At 41.0% G+C, this 20,931-nt stretch overlaps 1 protein-coding gene across 7 annotated transcripts in view; it reads right to left on the minus strand.

Moving 5' to 3' along the window:
* Positions 1-20,931, minus strand: part of BACH2 (BTB domain and CNC homolog 2) — a 357,596-nt gene that overhangs the window by 168,289 nt on the left and 168,376 nt on the right. The window lies entirely within an intron of this gene.

A 20,931-nucleotide genomic window follows, 5' to 3' on the forward strand; every position in this document is an offset into this window, starting at 1 on the left:
GAGGGTTGCCGGAGGGTAGGTGGCTGGGGGGAGGGGGATGGACTAAATGGGTGATGGGCATTAAGGAGGGCACTTGTTGGGATGAGCAGTCGGTGTTATATGTAAGTGATGAAATCACTGGGTTCTACTCCTGAAACTAATACTACACTGTATGTTAACTAACTTGAATTTAAACCAAAAAAATCTATATATACATATACTATATATATATATATATATATATATATATATATATATATATATATATATATATATCTATCTCCTATTGGTTCTGCTCCTCTGGAGAACCCTGACCAATCCAATACATTGGGTCATGTGGTAACTTTATATTTAACATTTTAAGGAACTACTAAACTGCTTTTCAAAATGGCTGCACCATGTTCCAATCTCACCAGCAACTGACAATGGTTCAGCTTTCTCCACATTCTCACCAACACTTACTACTATCTTCCTGTCTTTAGCTATCCTAGTGAGGGTAAAGTGGAATCTCATTGTGGTTTTGATTTGCATTTCCCTAGTGACTATGATATTAAGCACCCTTTCATGCACTTGTCGGTTATTTGTATGTATTTGCTGGAGAAATGCTTTTAATCCTTTGCCCATTATTTAATTGGGTTGTCTTTTGACTGTTAAATTGTAAGAATTCTTTATATATTGTGATACCAATCATTGATCCAACATACAATTTGCAAATATCTTTTCCCATTTTGTGGATTACTTTTTCATTTTCTTAATTTTTTTAAAGTTTGTTTATATTGAGACAGAGAGAGAGAGAGAGAGAGAGAGAGAGAGAGAACACACGAGAAGGGGAAGGGACAGAGACAGAGGGACAGAGAGAATCCCAAGTAGGCTCTATGCTGTCAGTGTGGAGCCTGATGTGGGGCTCCATCTCATGAATCGTGATTTCATGACCTGAGCGGAAATCAGGAGTTGGATACTTAACTGACTGAACCATCCAGGCACCCCTCTTAATGGTTTCTTTTGAAACACAGCAGTTTTTAATTTTACAAAGCTCAATTTATCTATTTTTCCTTTTTTCTTTTGTGTTTTTGGTGTCACATCTAAAAACACTTTGTCTAATACAAGGTTACAAAGATTTATTCCTATTTTCTTCTGAGAGTTTTACATCTAGTTCACATTTAGTAAGAGCTCTTACATTTAGTTTTATTATCTATTTTGAGTTAAAAATTTAAAAATATTTATGTTTATTCATTTTTGAGAGAGAGAGAGAGAGAGAGAGAGAGCACAAGTGGGGGAGGGGCAGAATGAGAGAGAGAGAGAGACAGAGAGAGAGAGAGAGAGAGAGAGAGAGAGAGAGAGAGAGAGAGAGAGGATCCCAAGCAGCTTCATGTTGTCAGCGCAGAGCCCAATGCAGGGCTCGATCCCACGATCATGAGATCTCGACCTGAGCAGAAACCAAGAGTCAGATGCTTAACCAACTGAGCCTCTCAGGTGCCCCTTGAATTAATTTTTGTGTATAGTGTAAGGTAGGGGTCCAATTTCATCCTTTTGCATGTGAATATCCAGTTGTCCCAGCACCTTTTATTGAAAAGACTATTCTTTCCCTATCAAATATTCCTGGCACCCTGGTTGAACAACTCTGACCACAAACATAAGGATTTATTTCTAGACTCTTAATTCTATTCCATTGTCCTATGACTACATTGTCTTGATTACTGTAAGTTTGTAGGATTTTGAAATCACAGAGTGAGTTCTCAACTTTGTTTTCAAGACTGTTTCAAGCTAATTTGGCTCCTTGCATTTCCATACGGATTTTTAAATTATCCTGTCAATTTCCACAAAAAAAGCTAGCTGGGATTTTGATAGGGATTACATTGAATATGCATGTTGATCAGTTTGGGTAGTACTGCCATTCTAAAAATATTATGTCTTCTGATCTATGAACATTGGATGTCTTTCCATTTATTTAGTTCTTAATTTCTTCCCATAGCATTCTGTAGTTTTGTGTATAAGTCTTGCACTTCTTTTGTTAAATTTATTCCTGAATATTTCATTGTTTTGGGTGCAATTGCAAATGGAATTGTTCTTAATTTCATTTTCAGTGTTTCATTATTAGTGTACAGAAATAAAATTGATTTTTGTATATTGACCTTCTATCCTGCAACCTTGTTTGTTAGTTATGTTTCTCTCTTTTTGTGGACTGGAGTCTTAAATATTTTTAAGTATTCCAAAGCACAGGTAGATCTCAGCCTATAAATTCGACCCTTAAATTGCACTGCAAAAAGAAGTCAATGCTAGTAGTCCCTCCTCCCTTGGCACTGGGTGATGCTCCTGCTTCTGGGTCATAGTCTTAGTGGCACTCCTATTCTCTGACAGACCATACAATAATTTAGGAGATAAATTCCTAGAGCTCCAGTATACACTGTGAAACATAAGCCTATTTTCCACAAAGGGTTGTTATAAAGACAAGTCAGGTTCTCAGTCTATCCCATTAGGTCTTTTTAGTGGGCATCATTAGGTAAGGATGCTACAGGGTCTAGCCTCACCATTCTCAAAGTAATAAAGTTTAAAGTTTTGTGTCAATGGGAAACCACATCCTAAAGGGGTTTCGAAGGAACCTTATAAAAGAACCTACCTATCAGCAGAGACCTCTTATGGGTTTTCATGTAGATACTTCCTACCTACACCCTTCTACCTCAGGACAGACTCCCTATGTACACTTCTTGGAGGGACAGTGGTGGTTACTCACACAAAAACTACTAAACGTGACACAAATTAATATATATTTTTTATTTGACTATATTTGCTTCAGGTTTAAAAATTGATTTCCAGCCAACCAGCATTCAGAGACCTACTTAGCATCTTGATCCATGATTCACTGATTTAAGTATGCATTTGCCCAGAATACCCAGGCATGTGAAAGGATCAAAATATCACACTTTGATTGATTCAGAAAGTTATTTTCTACCACTACGCAGTCTGAGAATTTCTATGCAACGTCTGACTGAGTGGGGAGGTGTAAGAGAGCCAGGAGCTGCTGTGTAGAAGACCTTGTTCCTCCTCTCAGGCACCAAGATCCCAGCCCGTAAAAGCCCCAGCTCTCCAAGGCAAAACGTGTCCGTATGATGCTCCTCTGAGCATAATCTGGGTATCGGAGTCATCTTTTGAAGGGATCCTGGTATTTCGGTTTGACAAAAATCGAGAAACATTTAGAAAGAAAATCGGATTTGTGTGTAAATGAAGAATATTCCTGAAAAGAAACTCTGTTACGAAACTGAAATCTGGAGACCGCGGTGGTGCTAAGTTGAGTCATCAGTTCCCTTTACACCCTAATAATTGACGGCACTTTGATCACAATGACTGCTCTGGGTGATGCTTTTGTGTTTGCTTTTTTAAGTACTTCCTTGTGTAAACAGGTTGTCTCACTATCGTCTTGCAAACATGTTTACATTTGGGGGATCATGGGGAACATCTGTTAGAAACAGATTTCGTGCTTTTCTGTCAACTTAGGGAAATCTGAATCATATTTATTGGTTAAATAAAAAAGCTCTTGGATTGTTAAATGAAGTTCTACTAAAAGGGGGCTTGATGGGATATTTTGATTGCCCTTCATATATATATACTTAGAAATTTATCCTGAAAACATCCATTTGAAGTAGTCAGAAACAAGTATTAATTATTCTCCATTTTTATGGATGAGGATAGGAGATATAGAGAAGTTAAGGGGCCTGGTCAATGACTGAGAAAGCGGCAAGGGAGGGACCACACACACCACAGGCTTTTTGATTTGCGATCTTCAGAGATCAAGGGTCCTGTGATATCATTCCTCCCAAAATGTTACAATCCCTCACAATTTTATTAAGAAGATGACTTTTTTCTGGAGAGGGCAAAAGAAGGGGTTGAGTGATGGGCACTAAAAGCAGTTTTTAAATTCAGGTCCCAAATTAGACCCCTGGATGTTTGTGGAGAGATGGGGCATACAGAATGGAACAGGAACAGGCTGAACATGAAGATTCAGGCAAAATTGGCAAAATGCTCTACTGAAATGTCGATGCTGCACATGCACCGGCCATGCCATGATGCTTCTCTTGGAGGACGTGCCAACTCTCGCCCTTAGAGTCTAGGCTGGGCCATCCACGTGCATGCACTGAGGTCCCTGCAGTATGGGACAGTGGGACAGAGTGGGGGAGTGGGAGGAGAAGGGGCAGGAAAGAAGGGATGGGGTGTTCACAGGCTCTCCCTACACTACAATGTTCTAGCTTGGAACTCCAGGGAGCTGAAGAATTCTAAATTCAGACCTAGCCTTCTGAAAGATCATAGTATCAGGGTAGATGGACAGAATATACTTCATGCATCTAGTTAGCCCAATTTATCCTATTTTCATGTTTAGACATATGGCACATGTGTTTCATTTGTGCCTTTCCTTGTTCCTAGCCACACAAATGTTAGGGCCAGGTCTCCCTGGGGGCCATCAAGGTCTGGGCTGTGCAGTCTGCAAATCATAGGTGGGCACTTGTGGATTATACACACCTGTATTGCAGACACTGACTGACCCTCTGGGTGAGGAAGTGGAGGTGGCTTCAAGGGGCTTTTAGAATATCAAGGTGTTGACACAAAAAGGTTTCCTTCACTGTTGTTTTGAGGAGACTGTACTGAAAGAGGTTAGCCAAATCTTTTCCAATCTAGCTGCTCTGCAGCCAAATACATCAGGGTCTTGCTGTGGGCTACCTAAGCAAATCACATTTTTTAAAAATTAACTTTTGTTTTTCATCTCTTGTGATTTATTTCATACATACTTTGTGACACATTTATCAGTGGCTAGTTTGAACAACTCTGTGGTACCAGTGGGAACCAAACCAACAGTAGTTAGACATGTCAAGGAAGAATCAAATGCAGCCAGGAAAAAAACGTTAGGATGATCTGTAAAAAATAATTAAGTAGCTACACATCAAATGCATAAACATGATTCATTTTAAAGGCCCACACATGTTACACCCACTTTCAGGAGTTTCCCGAAGTAATTTAAAACCATTTCATGTTGCTTCCTGTTTTTCAGTCCTTTTATCTGTTGATGGGGGTGGCATTTCTACTGTTACCAACTGAACAAGAAGAAAAGTGAAGGATGGGGCAAGTTTCCTGGTTTTAGTAATCAAAGTCTGCTTCAAAAGGTCTCATTTCTAGATTTTAAATTCCAAAATTTGGGGCTCTGAGCCACAAAGGAATTAAGATTTATCATGCGTTATAACCATAGATTGCACCAACACTTTCTGCTGGTGTTAATAAACTTCTTGCATCAACCTTGCACTACCTGTTCTCTCCAAAGCTCCCCACCAAAGCAACAGATCTTCCGAGGAGAGAAGACAGGACAGAGGCTTACTGGTCCTGGTGTGTGGTCAGCACATTTCTCTGTTCTTCCTCCGGATAAGGACCGACCTTTTCACATTTTGAAGCTAAAGTTTCAGGAACATTAGACTGTTTCAAAGATATTTGTCCCATAAAATTATCCTCAGGTACCAACAGCAGAAGCTCTGGAGAAGTGGCCACCTCATCTTATTTGATTTTAATAGCTCATTATTTTAATCAAGTAGATGATTAATGAAAAGCTACTCCATTACTCTCCATGAAGGAAATACCTACAAATACCACAGCAGGATGAGAGGCATTTCGGGGTTGTCTAATACAACCCACCCTGAAGGACTTGACCACCAAGTGGTTGATTCTGATTCTCACCTTCAGGAGAAGAAAGGTACTGTCTCCTAAGCAGCCAAGTCAATTTTGGAGAAGTATATGCACAATTATCATTACATATATCATTAGAGAGTTCTCTCTTAGGCAAATATGTCTCCCGATAGCCTAGAAACACTGGTCTGCCCTCTAGAGAAGTGAGAGGAAGGATAACACTCATACATGTGTTAGGAAGCAACGATGATTCCATTTCTTTCTTTCTTTTTTTTTTAAGAGAGAGAGAGAGAAAGAGAGAGAGAGAGCAAGCGCACATGTACATGCAAGCAGGGGAGGGGCAAAGGGAGAGGAACAGAGAGAATCTCAAGCAGGCAGTGCAGAGCCTGACATGGGGCTCGATTTTTTGCACAGACTATAAGATCATGACCTAAGCTGAAATCAAGATTTGGACACTTAACCACCTAGGTGCTCCTGGCTCCATTTCTTTTCACCCCAAGTCTTTTTTTCTGGGTAATTGTTTCCAGTTCCTTCAAATTTCACTTGGGATATGATTTCAAGTTCTCTATCATTGTCTTGGGCCACTGTCCTTAGAAAAAGGAAGCTCTAAATTGAAAAATAAGCATTTAAATTTACCACCACAGAATAGACAGCAATACATTTGCCAACTTACCCATCAAAATATGACCTCAAATATAGCATAATTTTAATAGTGAGGGGCAGACAGGGTTATCTATCAAATTCTTAGTCCTACCATACAGATCAGGATTTCTGCTATGCAGTGTCCTGCCCATGGGGCGTGAGGACTGACACAAGTTCCAGCCTCATAACGAAACCAGACACAGTTCACTTCCTTTTTTTCTGAAACTACCCCCTCACCTGGGTGATGTCTTGAGATGACACAGAGTTAGTCATGTATCACTAACCTGAGATACTGGAGGGAATGATTGATACTTATTATCATTAACAATAATAATATTTAAAATACCATCCTAGGAAGATGGACAGCATTTGCTTGGGATGGAATAGAGCCCTGACCAAGCTTACTTGCTCCAGCTGCTAATTCCTGCAGTCTCAAAAAAAAAAAAAAAAAAAAAAAAAAAAAGGAGACCTTTAAACTCCAGAGATGTTTCCTCTTATAACTGGAATAACAAGGAAAGGTTGAGGTGTCCAATTAGATGGGTGGACACTGGGTTACAGTCCTATGGCTTATTACTGAAAATAAATCACCAAGAAATCACAAAGTACTCTCTGTCCAATCCCCACCATGCCCCCAGGCTTTTGGGAGACAGCCTGACTACTGGAGATCAGAGAGAGGAGGCCAATCCAATCCACGGCCTGGCTGTTAGCAATAGATAGGCTGGGGCAACAGATAATGTCTGCCATTTCTCCAGATGAGTGGGGAAAAAACAAAAAACAAATCAGTGCAAAAAAAATCCCCAAAGAAATGTAGAACCTAGACCCTTCTGGTCTCAGAGGCCCCCCCACCCACCAAGAAATGTCTTCAGTTTTGACTGTGTTCTATTGCTAACCTTTGTATTAAGGACATAGGGATGATTTGCCCCATTCTTGAGCTTCCTGTTTACTCTTCCTCCTATCAGGAATCCATCACTATTCTTGCACTCTGGATCCTATCCTCTCCTCCTCACCTAAGGAATTTGTTCCTGCATTTATCCTTACTCTCCTTGTGACATCGATTTCTCTCTCTCTCTCTCTCTCTCTCTCTCTCTCTCTCTCTCTCTCTCTCTCTCCTGGGCCATTGGCTTGCAAACCTGTTCAATAACTCCCATTTTATTTTATTTTAGAGAAAGAGCACAAATGGGGGAGGGGGCAGAGGGAGAGAGGGAGATTCTCAAGCTGACTCCACATGTGGAGCCTGATATGGGGCTCGATCCCATGACCCTGGGATCATGACCTGAGTGGAGATCAAGAGTCAGATGCTCAACTGACTGAGCCACCCAGGCGCCCCCTAATATCTATCCATTTTAAAATCCCTCTTTGATTCACTGACCTCTCCAGATACTACTTCCTTTCTCTGCCTCTGTTTCAAAAGAAGACACTCAAAGGGGTTGTCTAGACTTGCTGCTGTTATTTTCTCATTTCTCACTCTCTCCTTAACCTGTTGCAAGTAGGTTCTGTGTTATTTCAGAGAAACTGCTTGTATAGAGGTTACCAGTTATTCCACCTTCCCAACTCTATGCTCAGCTGTCTCTTCTCATCTTACGTGACTTCTCAGCATCATTTGACGCAGCTGTCTACTTCCTCCATGAAATGACTTCTTCCCATGGCGTCAAGTGGCATCACATTGTCTTGGCTTCTCACCTGCCTCATCTGCGACTCCTTCCCAGGCTCCTTGGCCGGCTCCCTCTCTAAATGTTCGTGTGTTCCAGGCTTCTAACCTTGGACTTTACCTCTTCTTTAACTACCCTCACTCCCAGGCCTATGGCTTTTGTAACCTATATGCAGAGGGCTCCCAAATTTATTATATTCTTGCTTTCACCTCTTCCTTGATTTCCATATCCAGTTACCCACGCAGCATTTGAACTATATAACCAAGGTGCATCTCAAACACAACATGGCCAAAAGAAAGTTCTTGTTACTACCCCTCCCTACCTCACTCTGTTGCTTGAAACCTTTCCTTTAGACTTCGTACTGTTCTGAGCATAGACTCTGAGGTCCTTACTCTGGTCTTCTGGGCCCTGGCCTGGCCTCTTCCTCATTTGTATCCATTCTTTTTCCTTTCCCTTCTCCAGACACTTTAGCTTGTGGGCCATTGCTCAATCCATATACTGTCTGCTTTGGCACTTTTGCATTTTTTTTTGCCTCAGCCTAGAAGACCCTTCTCCCAGGTCTTAGCATGGTAAGGTTCTTCTTTCCATTCAGGTTTTAGCTCCATGTCAAGTACTACCTGACGGACCTTTCTGTATATGCTTCCCTATACATCACCTTCTTCCTCACAATGCTCCATTTTACTACCTTCATTCTTCGCTCTCTGAAATTATTTTAAAAAAATTTTTTTACATTTATTTATTTTTGAGAGACAGAAAGAGACAGAGCACAAGTGGGGGAGGGGCAGAGATAGAAGGAGACAAAGAATCCGAAGCAGGCTCCAGGCTCTGAACTGTCAGCACAGAGGCTGATGCAGGGCTCGAACTCACAAACTGTGAGATCATGACCTGAGCTGAAGTCGGATGCTTAACTGACTGAGCCACCCAGGCGTCTCTGAAATTATTTTTTAATATTTATTTATTTTTAGAGAGAGAGAGGAGAGAGAGAGAGAGAGTGCATGAGCAAGGGAGGGACAGAGAGGGAGACAGAGAATCCCAAGCAGGCTCCATGCTGTCAGCACAGAGCCCAATGTGGGGCTCAATCTCATGAACCATAAGATCATGACCTGAGCTAAAATCAAGAGTTGGATGCTTAACTGACTGAGCCACTCAGGTGCTCCACTCTCCGAAATTATTTTGTTTATTAATAGGATTTCTGGTTTATAATTTATATTCCTGAAACAATGTGAATCTCCACAAGAGCACGAGTCTTGTTTCTTACACTTCACTATATTCCTGTATGCCACGTAGGGCAGTACCTGGAATACAGCAGGTGATTAATTAATATCTGCTGAATGGGTGCAAGCATGCGTGAGGAACAATGGGTGGTATGATGCTATGCAGGAAAGCCCTCTCCAGATTGCAAAACATCATGTACATGTAAGAGAAATAACAAGCTGTGACTAGGAATACTCTGCCTTCCCGGGTAAGTCATTGATGACATTATCACTCTATGAATGTTTGACATCTTGACTCCATTTCTGCAGATGAAGCAAGGTAAGAGTCCAAGCTCTCACTGTTTCTCACCAGTCCCTAAACTAGTCTCCCTGCCACCAGTCTTTTCCTCTCTGGGCTATCTTCTACAATGTAGGTAATCTTTCAACATGGAAACCTGATCATGTCACTTCCTGGCTTCCCACCAATTTTAGGATAAAGATTGAATATGGCGCCAAGGCTGCTCATGATCAGGATGCCACTCCGTCTCCAGCCCCATCTTTCACCAGTCCTTCTTACCCCACTCTATGCCCTAGGTGTCCTGAACTTCAGTCTTTGAAAGCATCAGGCATTGGTTCTTCAGCATTCACGCAGTCATTTCCTCCTCTTCCTGCCCCCTTCACCTGGAAAACTCACTCTTTGGGTATAAGATTAGAGAGCACTTCCTCTGGGAACCTTTGCCAGTCCTCTCTGTCTGGGTTAGGTGTACCTCTTCTGTAATGCTACAGTATATTATACACTTCAGCAATCACAGACTTTGTCATTTCTGTGATGACTGCTCATTTATGTGTCTCCTCCAGCAACTGTAAGCTCCTCAAGGGCAAGGACTATGAGCTCCAGTCCATCACTGTGCCCTAGCACCTAAAATGTTACTTAAGACACAACAGGTACTCAATAACAATTATGGAATTAATGAACAAATGAACTAATGCGTGAATCATTCTCCTTTGTACAAACATGTGACATGACTGCATACAAAATGTGAAAACTTTATTTACGTGTAAGACTTTATGTGACACTTGTAAGCTTGCATGTCCATACAACATTTGAGAACTTTTACTGACATGCTGTGGAAACTGAATTCGTACCTGTAATGCAGATGCAGCTATATCTAATGGTGGTGATTAAGTCAAGATCCTTCCAGGGTCTCCTATGGGCCCAACCCTTACTGCCTTTACTTAATTATGTTAGTTTCAATCAACAACTAAAATATGAAGACTTAATGAAGAATATAAATAAGAATAATCCACACATATCAAAAATCAACTTAAGCAAATTAACCTCCAAAATTCATTTAAAATGTGGTACACATTATAAACATGCTTAGTGATAGTCCAGCCTACCACTGGATTTGTGATGTAGGCTTACTGAGCCATCAATTTAAATTAAAAAGCCTGAAATTTGGATATACAGAATAGATGAACAGCTGCAGAACAACCTTCTAAAAATATATAATATTACCCAGCAGATGAAAAGGCAATTATTTATTGAACATATTCAGAATTTGATATTATCCAATAACTGCAAAAATTATTAGAAAGATGTAATTAACATTTACTGAAGATTCTTGGTGAGTAAAATGTTTTAAATAAAACATATATTTAATAGTTCTTAGTTACTGGCAAAAGCAATCTCTTAAAATATAATGCTCATTCACCTTAAAAAGGAAACTACTAACTTGGACATTTCCAGATAATTTTGAAGACCCAAAATAAAAATGCCCAGATGTGTGTGTGTGTGTGTGTGTGTGTGTGTGTGTGTGTGTGTGTGATAATGTATATGATTTGCCTATCACTGAAACACTAAGTCTGTCAAAATCAGGGAGTTGCTCATCTTGGTTTATATTATTTGTCACACTCTATGACTAGATAAATAAGTCTTGTTCAGGTCTGGGAACATTACGGACCCATGAAAGCTAGCAAAACACTAGGAGATGCTGATGTAATAGAAAGATACAAGATAAAGAGTCAGAACACCTGACTCTAACCACAACTGTACCTTTTGCAAGCTATGTGACCTATCTCTCGCATTCATTCATTTACCTATTCCAGGTATTGGGGATGCCAGCGAAACAAGAAAAATAAGCCCTGCATAGAGCTCATTCAGTAAGACCTCACCAGCACCTTAAAAATAGGGTGGGGGGACAGGGGCACCTGGGTGGTTCAGTCAGTTGAATGTCCGACTTTCGCTCAGGTCATGATCTCGCAGTTTGTGAGTTCAGGACCTGTGTTGGGCTCTGTGCTGACAGCTCGGAGCCTGCAGCCTGCTTCGAATTCTGTGTCTTCCTCTCTCTCTGCCCCTCCTCTGCTTATTCTCTGCCTCTCTCTGTCTCTCAAAAAATAAATAAATGTTAAAAACATATTTTTTAAATAAAAAAATAAATAGGGTGGGGGGAGGACCACAAAGATGGCAAGGAATTTAAACCAAACATCACTATAGAAAGTCCATGGTGGGTACCATTTGCACGGAGTGGACAGTCTTTGGTTCTGTCTCTTTATTCATAGAACAAGAAAAGAAATACCTGCTTTCTCTACCTCAGTAAGGATCAAACTCTGCGAGCACTTATTTATTTTATTTTTTTAAAAATTACATTTATTTATTTTTGAGAGACAGTCTGTGACTGGGAGAGGGGCAGAGAGAGGGGGAGACACAGAATTTGAAGCGGGCTCCAGGCTCTGAGCTGTCAGTACAGAGTCCGATGCGGGGCCCGAACCCACGAACTGAGATCATGACCTGAGCCAAAGTCGGACACTTAACTGACTGAGCCACCCAGGAGCCCCTGTGAGTACTTATTATATTGTACATATTTAAAATTAAGAGAAAAGAACACTGCCTTATCAGAATAAACTATTAGGGAAACCAATTCTCTTAAGTTCAGTTTTCTCAGAGCAAAGATTGCCTATTTCACAATGTCTTCATTGATGTATTTATTGGCCCTTCAGAAGGAGCCAAGTATTTCCATAACTATAAGCCTCCTTCAAATATCTTGAGTCTTGGTGAAGATCTTAATATCCCTAAGTGGGTCCCTACGTTTGGCAGGACCCTTTAAGTCATTTAAAAACGACTTGCTTTTAGAAGTGGTTTTTACTGATGAGTTCTTGGAGGGGTTCAGAATATAACCTGTAGAAAGTCTCTTAACTGATGAACCTGCATCCAGGGAACTGCACGCTTAAACTGTTAATGCCAGCTGCATTTGTTATGATAATTACATAATTTAATTAAATATCATGTTGGCCAATGAAATAGGAGTGTTGAAATAAAAATAAAGTTATTTATCTGAAAATTTAGTGAAATAAAAGGCACTTAAGGAACGAGTTGCTGAAGGAAATTTGTTATTGAATTAGATATGAATAAGATGACTATGAAAGATTGGGGAAATAATAAAAATTTTAAGTGGTTTTGCACTCAGACTGTGTTGCAAGTATCTTAAAAACTTCTTTCAATTTAAAGACACTGAAAATGGAAATCATGCAATTATGTGCATGAAAGATGACAGAGAATTACAACCAACAGACCCAAACTCTAAGAAAGGGTCTTGAGCTCACATCAAATTATTGGCAAATAACTGCATTTGTAGCTTTACATTAAATACATTATTTAGATTTAGAATATGCAGTATCTTTTTAAAAAATGTTTCTTTAACTGATTTTTCAATTAACCAGAAAATATCTGGTACCAGTCAAGTTAGCTAAGAGAGACTGTACAACCAGCCATGGCCCCTGGGAATCTCTAGGAATATGGAGTTTCTTCTTTTTTCTGATATTTAATTGTCTAACTTTCCTCAACAGTCATTCACTGCTTATTTAATTAAAATATTATTTAATTAAAAAACATACATATATATGTATGTATGTATGCATCTCTCTCTATATATATGTATACGTATGTGTGTATGTGTGTGTGTGTGTGTGTGTGTGTGTGTATATATATATATATATATATATATATATATATGTATATGTACATATCCTGGAGCAAACAGCCTTTATGTATTTTAAGGGAAGGAAAGAAAGTCAAATGTTTTCATTCACATATAAATTGCTTACATAGTTATTTTGCCTTGTGCCTCAATTTCTGGTATGAGGATACCTACTTATTTGTAAAACTGGGTTAACTGGGGTTTAATTAACACGAATCTCCCAAGTAATAAAAGCTGGACCTTTCTAATGTATAGGTTGATTCCAGGGCAGCAGAACCCTACCATGAGTGAATGAGGTTTCCTTTAATTAATCTGGTTCTCCTCCTGTATGTTTTGGGAAATGACACAAGTCCAGGCAAAGCACATCATGGGCCAAATGCACATCTCTGCCTGGACCCTAAAGAAACTGTGACTCAAAGCATTTCACTGGGGATGCCCAGGGGTTGTGCATGACCAGACACTGGCCAAGCAATTTTGAGAAACCTCCTCCTCAAATGAAAAGACACTGTGAGAAACCTGTAGCATGTACTGAACAAGAATCGAGTCAGTCAAACACCAAGAAAGATAGGTTTGTGTCAGTCTCGGTATCAGACACACTTCACCACTTCACCCTCCCTTCCCAGAACAATAGCTACAACCAAAAAAAGGTTTACAGGAAGAGACTGCTTGAAAGCAGTAAGATGGGATGGCATGGCTAGGCTCATGTTAGCCTTTACTTTATCTTTCTCCCTGCGGGCTAGGATGGGGAAGACTGGCCCTGACCCTGTTCAAAGGCCAGTCAAACACAGCCATTAGACTTATGGTGATACTTCCCTAAAATTTCTACTTAGCCATTAGTTTTGTTTTTTTAATGTTTATTTTTGAGAGAGAGGGAGAGAGACAGACTGTGAATGAGGCAGGGGCAGAGAGAGAGGGAGACACGGAATCTGAAGCAGGCTCCAGACTGTGATCTGTCAGCATAGAGCCCGATGCAGGGCTCAAACTCAGGAGCCATGAGATCATGACCTGAGCCAAAGTTGGGACATTTTAACTGACTGAGTCACCGAGGCACCCTCCCTTGCCATTAGTTTTATTCCTCAGTAAACATATCTAATTTCTGCATCCCAGAAAAGTCTGGGTAAAGAATGAATGTTAGATCACACATCCACCAGTGCACAGGCAAGAAGTATGAATGTGATCGGAGAGAATGTTGGGTTTGCTTGGCTCTCCCAGGCCCTCTGATGGCTGGAAGACTGCTAGACAAGAAGGGGACCCTCCAGAACCAAATCCTGAGCTCCACAGTGCAGCTGCACTGCTAGTGTAGACACTGACTACCTATGGCAACCGTTCAATTTTTTTCATGGAAGAACTTCCTAGTGCTATACCTAAAAAAGGGAACTAAAATAAAAAACTCAACCTCAGAACAAAATAAAATACTCAATCAAGAATGTTCTGCTTAACTTCAAAATGGTTGTTGAACTTCCTAAAGGAGTAGTGAGTTGAACTGTGGTCCCCAGAGAAGATACATCTTAGTTCTAGCTCCCAGGTGAATGTGACCTTATTTAGAAGAAGGGTCTTTGAAGATAATGATTATGTTGAGGATCCTGAGATTAAATCATCCCAAATTAATAGGGTGGACCCTAAATCCAAGGACAAGTATCTTTATAAGAGACAAGAGCAGACACAGAAGAGGCAGCCAGGTGACAATGGAGGCTGAGTTGGAGGGTATGCAGTCACACACCATGCAAGCCCCAGAGCCTTCCCAGAAGCTAGAAAAGGCAAGGAGGGAATCTCCCCTAAAGCCTTAGAGAAAAATGGGACACCTTAATTTTAGTCTTCTGGTTTCCAGAACTGTGAGAGAAGAAACTTCTGTTTATTCACCAAGTTTGTGGTGAGTTTTTACAGTAGCCCTAGGAAAATACAGAAGGTTGGGTAGAACAGCATATCAGGAGACTGGAGGAAAACTTCAAGAAACATCTACTGAAAACAGAAGTCTTATGTGTGCAAACCAGTATCATCCCCTAGCCCCTAAAGCACGATGATTCTGAGAGAAGAACGGAGCAGGAGAGAAGGTAGAAACCTCTTCTAAATGCACACATGGGCCCCAAATCTGATGTATAAGAATCTGAAGGCTGGATCAGGGCCCAAACCTAGTTTGTGTCAGAATTACCTGGGGAACTTTACCCCCCCAAATCCTGATTTCTCCACTTAAGGGTGGTTGAATCAGAATCTCTGGGGATCACGCCCAAGAACCTGTGTTTTTCAAAAGTTTTTCATGTGATTCTGATGATCCATCCTCCTTAAAAATGACAGTCCTAGGTGGTCTGCCTCCCCCTTAAAAGTTTGAGAAGTAAATCTGAAGTCAACTTCTTTTAAAAAGACATGTTTTTAACAGGATAGTTATTACTTAAAAGCCAGTCCTATTGCTTATGTAAAGCTGATATAGATGCATGATATACAGAAAAGCACAAAGATGAAAACAAAATCATCCAGATTCATCATGTTGTGGAACATTCCATGCATTTATTCTGAGCATATTTATTTGCACACAGGTGTATGTAGACAGTTCAACCCTGCATCTGAAACTTCGGCCCATGGACGAGCAATATTGGCAATACTGGGGAAACAGCTACCGGTTCAGGATCTCAGATCCTACCCAGGTCCTCCTGAGTAGTAATCTGCATTTGCATGTAAGCATTTGACAAACACTGGTTTAATATAACTCAAAGCATACTACGTTCCTTGTTCTGTAACTTGCTTTTTTCACACAGGAAGCAGCTGTAAACATCTGTCCTTGGCAATGTAGAGAGCTATATGGATCTTTCTTTTTTTTTTTTTTTTTTTTTTTTTTTTTTCAACATTTATTTATTTTTGGGACAGAGAGAGACAGAGCATGAACGGGGGAGGGGCAGAGAGAGAGGGAGACACAGAATCGGAAACAGGGTCCAGGCTCTGAGCCATCAGCCCAGAGCCCGACGCGGGGCTCGAACTCACGGACCGCGAGATCGTGACCTGGCTGAAGTCGGACGCTTAACCGACTGCGCCACCCAGGCGCCCCAATATATGGATCTTTCTTAACGGATACATGGTGCTCCTTTATGTACCAGAATTTATATAATCAGTCCCCTCTCGATGATCATTTCTATTTACCTTTTTTTTTTTCCACTATGCAAACATCACTGACATAAGAATCCTTGAGAATATACCTTTCTGTTTTTTCATTATTATTTTTGGGTAAATCCCTAGATGTGTATTTCACTAGTCAGATGATGTGCATATTCATAATTCCAGGATGCCTTCCCACAATACTGCATCCACAGACTACACATCAATGCTGGCTTCCTGACACCCTTCCCAACACAGGAGCTTTCCCAATAATTCTAACCTTTGCCTATCTGATAGTTAAACATGACAACTCAGTGATATTTTTTTTCCTGCATTTTTCTAAAACCTATCAAAAAGCTGAATATCTTTTCATACGTTTATTGGCCGTCTGTCTTTCTCCCTTTGTGAACTGTCCAGAGTAATTCTGGTGGTTTAAAATAACAGTTATGGAAGAATCTGCAGAATTACATAGTTTAGAAATACAGTTTAATCACAATGAAAAGATGAAGAAGAAAAAAAATAAGGAAGGGAGAAGAAAATGTGCCATAAAAAAGGATAATCAAAAGATTAGTTTGTGTGTTTATTTATAGACACTGGTTAAAGCAATCCAGTGATTAGGCAAATTAATGCAGCTGTGATGATGGCAGTTCTGGGATCAGCCCCCACATCCTTTTCAGCTGATGCCACCTGTCATTTAAGTATTTTGCATTTGCCTTTTATGTTACATACATTTCGTGATGATTCCCATTTTAAAAACATCATTAGTTAACTCTTTGGAGTCCGGCATGATATGGATTCCTTTCTAGTATCTCTTTTACCATCAGGCAGGGTAGAGCTAACCTCCCTCCCAGGCAGGCAGGACAAACAGTGTGTTTGCCTCTGAAAGAGAACAACCCTCCCCCGATGTTCACTTTTTAGGAGAGAACAGCTGAATTCATTCCACTGGGTATAAAACTGGTTCACTGCTCAGAACCAACTGAAGAAATGGGGGTCAGCCACAGTATACTGGCTGGACTTTGGTACCACATGTTTCCCATGCCTCATTCTGCAGGATGCGCACTGTCCTCACACTTCCTGAGTAACCCCAGACGTGGTCTGACACTGAGGCATCCTTCACGGGCTCAATACCCGGCGTGCAGACCCTCTTTACCTAAGTAGTGGCAGGCTCTTCTCATAGGACCCCTGGAAATCTCTTTCAAACTGAGGATAATGCTGCAGGGCTGACAACCCACCGCATCCACCCCTGCCTTCCTATGTTGCTACAACTTCATCTGTGAATGGAGACAAATCAGTCACCTTCATCTACTGGGCATTTTCCACCTAGAGCAAGAGCACTGTACCAGGTGCCGAGGAGGGAGGCCTGCAGAGAAATGATGAAGACAAGGGAGAGAGAAAGTCTCCAGCCTCTGTTTTTCAGCGTGTGGGGTGTGAACAGGCTGAACAAAGTCTTATTCAACACACTTCAGGATGTTACAAGTGGGCCTCGTTATAAAGTCTGAAGAAAGGAATTTTAGGATAAAAAGATAAGCACGACCTTTTAGAGCAGGTCCTACGTAAACATACAAAGCACACAAACCTTGGGGAACGTGCAGGCTAAAATAGATTTCAGTAGCTGCTGGAATGGGAATGTTATGCACAATAGATTCTTACAGGTTTTAAAGGGACAGGAAACTCTGGAACCCATCTTTAAAAATGTGGGTCAGAGTCAAGGAAGCACATTGTTACAACGTCGTAAAATAATCCTCAGTGCTACAGTCAGATACCAAACAGCAGGGAGGGGAGGCCTTGGGTCTGCAGCAGGTGTGGAGAGGTATAGACTTTAATATTTGGACACAGATGCAGAGGAAAAAGAATGGAGACCTTTAAGCAAAAAGAAACAAAAAGGTGAAAATGAACCTATCGATTTATCTATATAGATATATACACAGTTTCCCTTGAACAACATGGGGGTGAAGGACACTGACCCCCCCATAGAGTCGAAAATCCATGTGTAACTTCTGACTTCCCCAAAACTTAACTACTAACAGCCTCCTGTTGATGGGAAGCCTTACTGATAACACAAATAGTCAATGAGCACACATTTTGTATATTATATGCTATACTCTTACAGTAGAGTAAAGCTAGAGGAAAGAAAACATTATTATGAAAATCATAAGGAAGAGAAAATACACTTACAGTACTATACTGTATGTATTAAAAAAACCCCAAGACATGTGTAAGTGGACCCCTGCAATTCAAACCCATGTTGTTCAAGCATCAGTTGTGTATGTGTATCTCAACCTGAGTGAAGCGAGTGGCTGTTTTAACTGTGTGAATAAAATTCAATTGGATATTCAACCTCACAGCAATAAAATGTAAAGAAAGTAGTAAAAGAAATAATAGGAGTAAAAGAAGTATCTCACGTCAGTGTGTTTGGCACATGTGTGGAGTGTCTTTGTGTCTTGCTTTTAATGGTGATATCTTCTTTAGAAGTGACAAGGACCATACCTTCTAGAACCAAATCTAAAATAGTAAGAAGTAGCCAAATGCCTGGTGGTTTAGATGCACAAACACATTAAAGCCATCACATCCCGTCTGACTGAAAAGCTCACAGTGGAATGGTCCAGAAAAAAGGCAAAATCACAAAATGGGTGTGGCAGCAAATTCCTCCTACCTCAGCCAACCTGACTTGTCAGGGAGGAGGCACCTTCTGTTTCGTTCCCCCCTTAGAGTGGGGACAGCAAGCTGTTGACAACTCCTACTGTACAAAGAGTTGTTCACACTGCAAAAGTGTTTACTGCTTACAAGTGATGCTCAAAATTAATTCACAGCAGCAACACCAGCAGAAAGCTTTGACAGACTGTCTTATGTGTTGACACAGTTATAAGTTCTTAGATAAAAAAAGTAACACACTTTCCCTCTTTTCCAGCCCATACACATCAAAGTTGCTCTTAAGAGAGAACAAGAAACGTGTCTGAGATCGTGAATGCCATCCTGCAGGTGAGATTTCCGGTTCTGGGGTTCATGGATTTGGGCGTGAGAAGAATGCGGATCCCGGTTTTGAGGGGAAGTGAGGTGGTGAGCTTCTCACCCAGCCTCAGCTACAACTGGTCACAGTGGTTGTTTTTCCTTCAAGAGTACTTCCCTCTAGGGCAAGCCTCAGGCGCCAGGGTGGGAATTGGGGTAGAGCTGTTTGTATACCTCCTCAGCAGCAAAAACGTTGCTAGTCTAACAGCTTTCACAAGACACAAATAATTCATCTCCTTATTCCTTTTAAAACAGCAACCCTTTACTTACTACGGCTTCGGGGAAGCTAGGATGATATGACTTGCTTGCTCTGAAATGATTTATACTAAAAAGTCAGAAAGGATGCAATGTTATTTAATGATCCCAAGTCACTTGAGATAATTAGGGTAAAAAAAAAAAAAAAAAAAGAAGCCAGGTGGGATAGCAAATATTTGGCCTTCTCTTAAAAAGGTTCTACAAACTCACTGACTCAGCTCAGCTCTGTACTGGATTGCTGGGTAGAGAAGGTGTTGTGTTCAGAGATTTCCTATTAAGCAGTGTCCCCTCCATGAAAGCCACATTCCTTGGAAAGTGAAGATTACTATTTAACACTGTAGCTGTGCTTCCCAGGATCAGAATTTGCCATTCATGTCACAACCGGGCAGTGCAAGAGCTTTCTTTTGGAAGGCTATATTTAAGTAACTATTGAAAATAGTATAGTGCTCATAGTATAGTGCTTTGGAGGAAAACTGTGAATCAGGCAAAATCTCTGACTTCCCATGGACTTCTTCACATGAGCCCCCCTCCCCCCCCCCCCATCTTCACTCACGTTGGCCATGATCCCACAGGTGCTGGAAGAGCTTTTCTGGTTTTGCCCTCACCCCTTCCCTGGCCCATAATTCCCCCTCCCTCTCCTTCCTTATTCATCACTAAACTCCCCTTTCTTTTGGTGTTAGAGGACAGAATTCAAATACAAATGACTGGTGCTATAGGGTAGTCAACCTCACAAGGTGCTAAGAGTTTATCAGAGTGCACTGTGAGTTGGTAGAATGAGAGGCAATGAGTAGGCTTTGAACACCGAGGCACTAAGGGATAGTGGAGTGCCCTTAAAGTCTGGGATTCAGGAAGTCTGCTTTACCTGCATAGCCCTGAGCCCAGTATTCAGGTGTTCAGCTGCAGCCTGCAGGAGACTCAACCTGACCAAGAAAGCCATGTATCAGTAAGCACTGGTCCTGCCAATGATGGCGATAGTGACACAGCACTAACACTGACGGAGCCTTTCCCTTGTGTTGGGTATCACATTATGTGCTTTTATATATGTGGTCTCATCTAATACTCAATAAGCCTGAGAATGAGTGCTTTGTTGTTCCCATTTACCCAGGTGGTAACTGAGGCTTAAAGAGGTTAGGTAACTTGCTTCAGGTTTAACAGCTAACAACAAATGGCAGAACTGGAATTGAAAGCCAACTGAGTCTGGAGTAAGTGCCCTTCTATTGCCTTCAGCGGTTTCCTCCCAATGTAAACCATCTACTGCAAACAACCAGCACAGGCCAACACCCCCGGTTTACCACAGTGGAACAGTAAGAGAACGACAGGCCACACTGAAGATGCAAAAGGCTTTTCTCGTGTGAATGTGGTGGAGGAAGAACATGGAATTAGAATGCAGGTGGATCCGGTTAGAATCCCGGCCCTGCCTATGACCTAGGGTAAGTTGCTGACGTTAGTTTTCCCCTCTATAAAATTAATCTGGTACTACCTGGT

Source organism: Felis catus, chromosome B2, assembly GCF_018350175.1.
Source record: "Felis catus isolate Fca126 chromosome B2, F.catus_Fca126_mat1.0, whole genome shotgun sequence".
NCBI lineage: Eukaryota > Metazoa > Chordata > Mammalia > Carnivora > Felidae > Felis > Felis catus.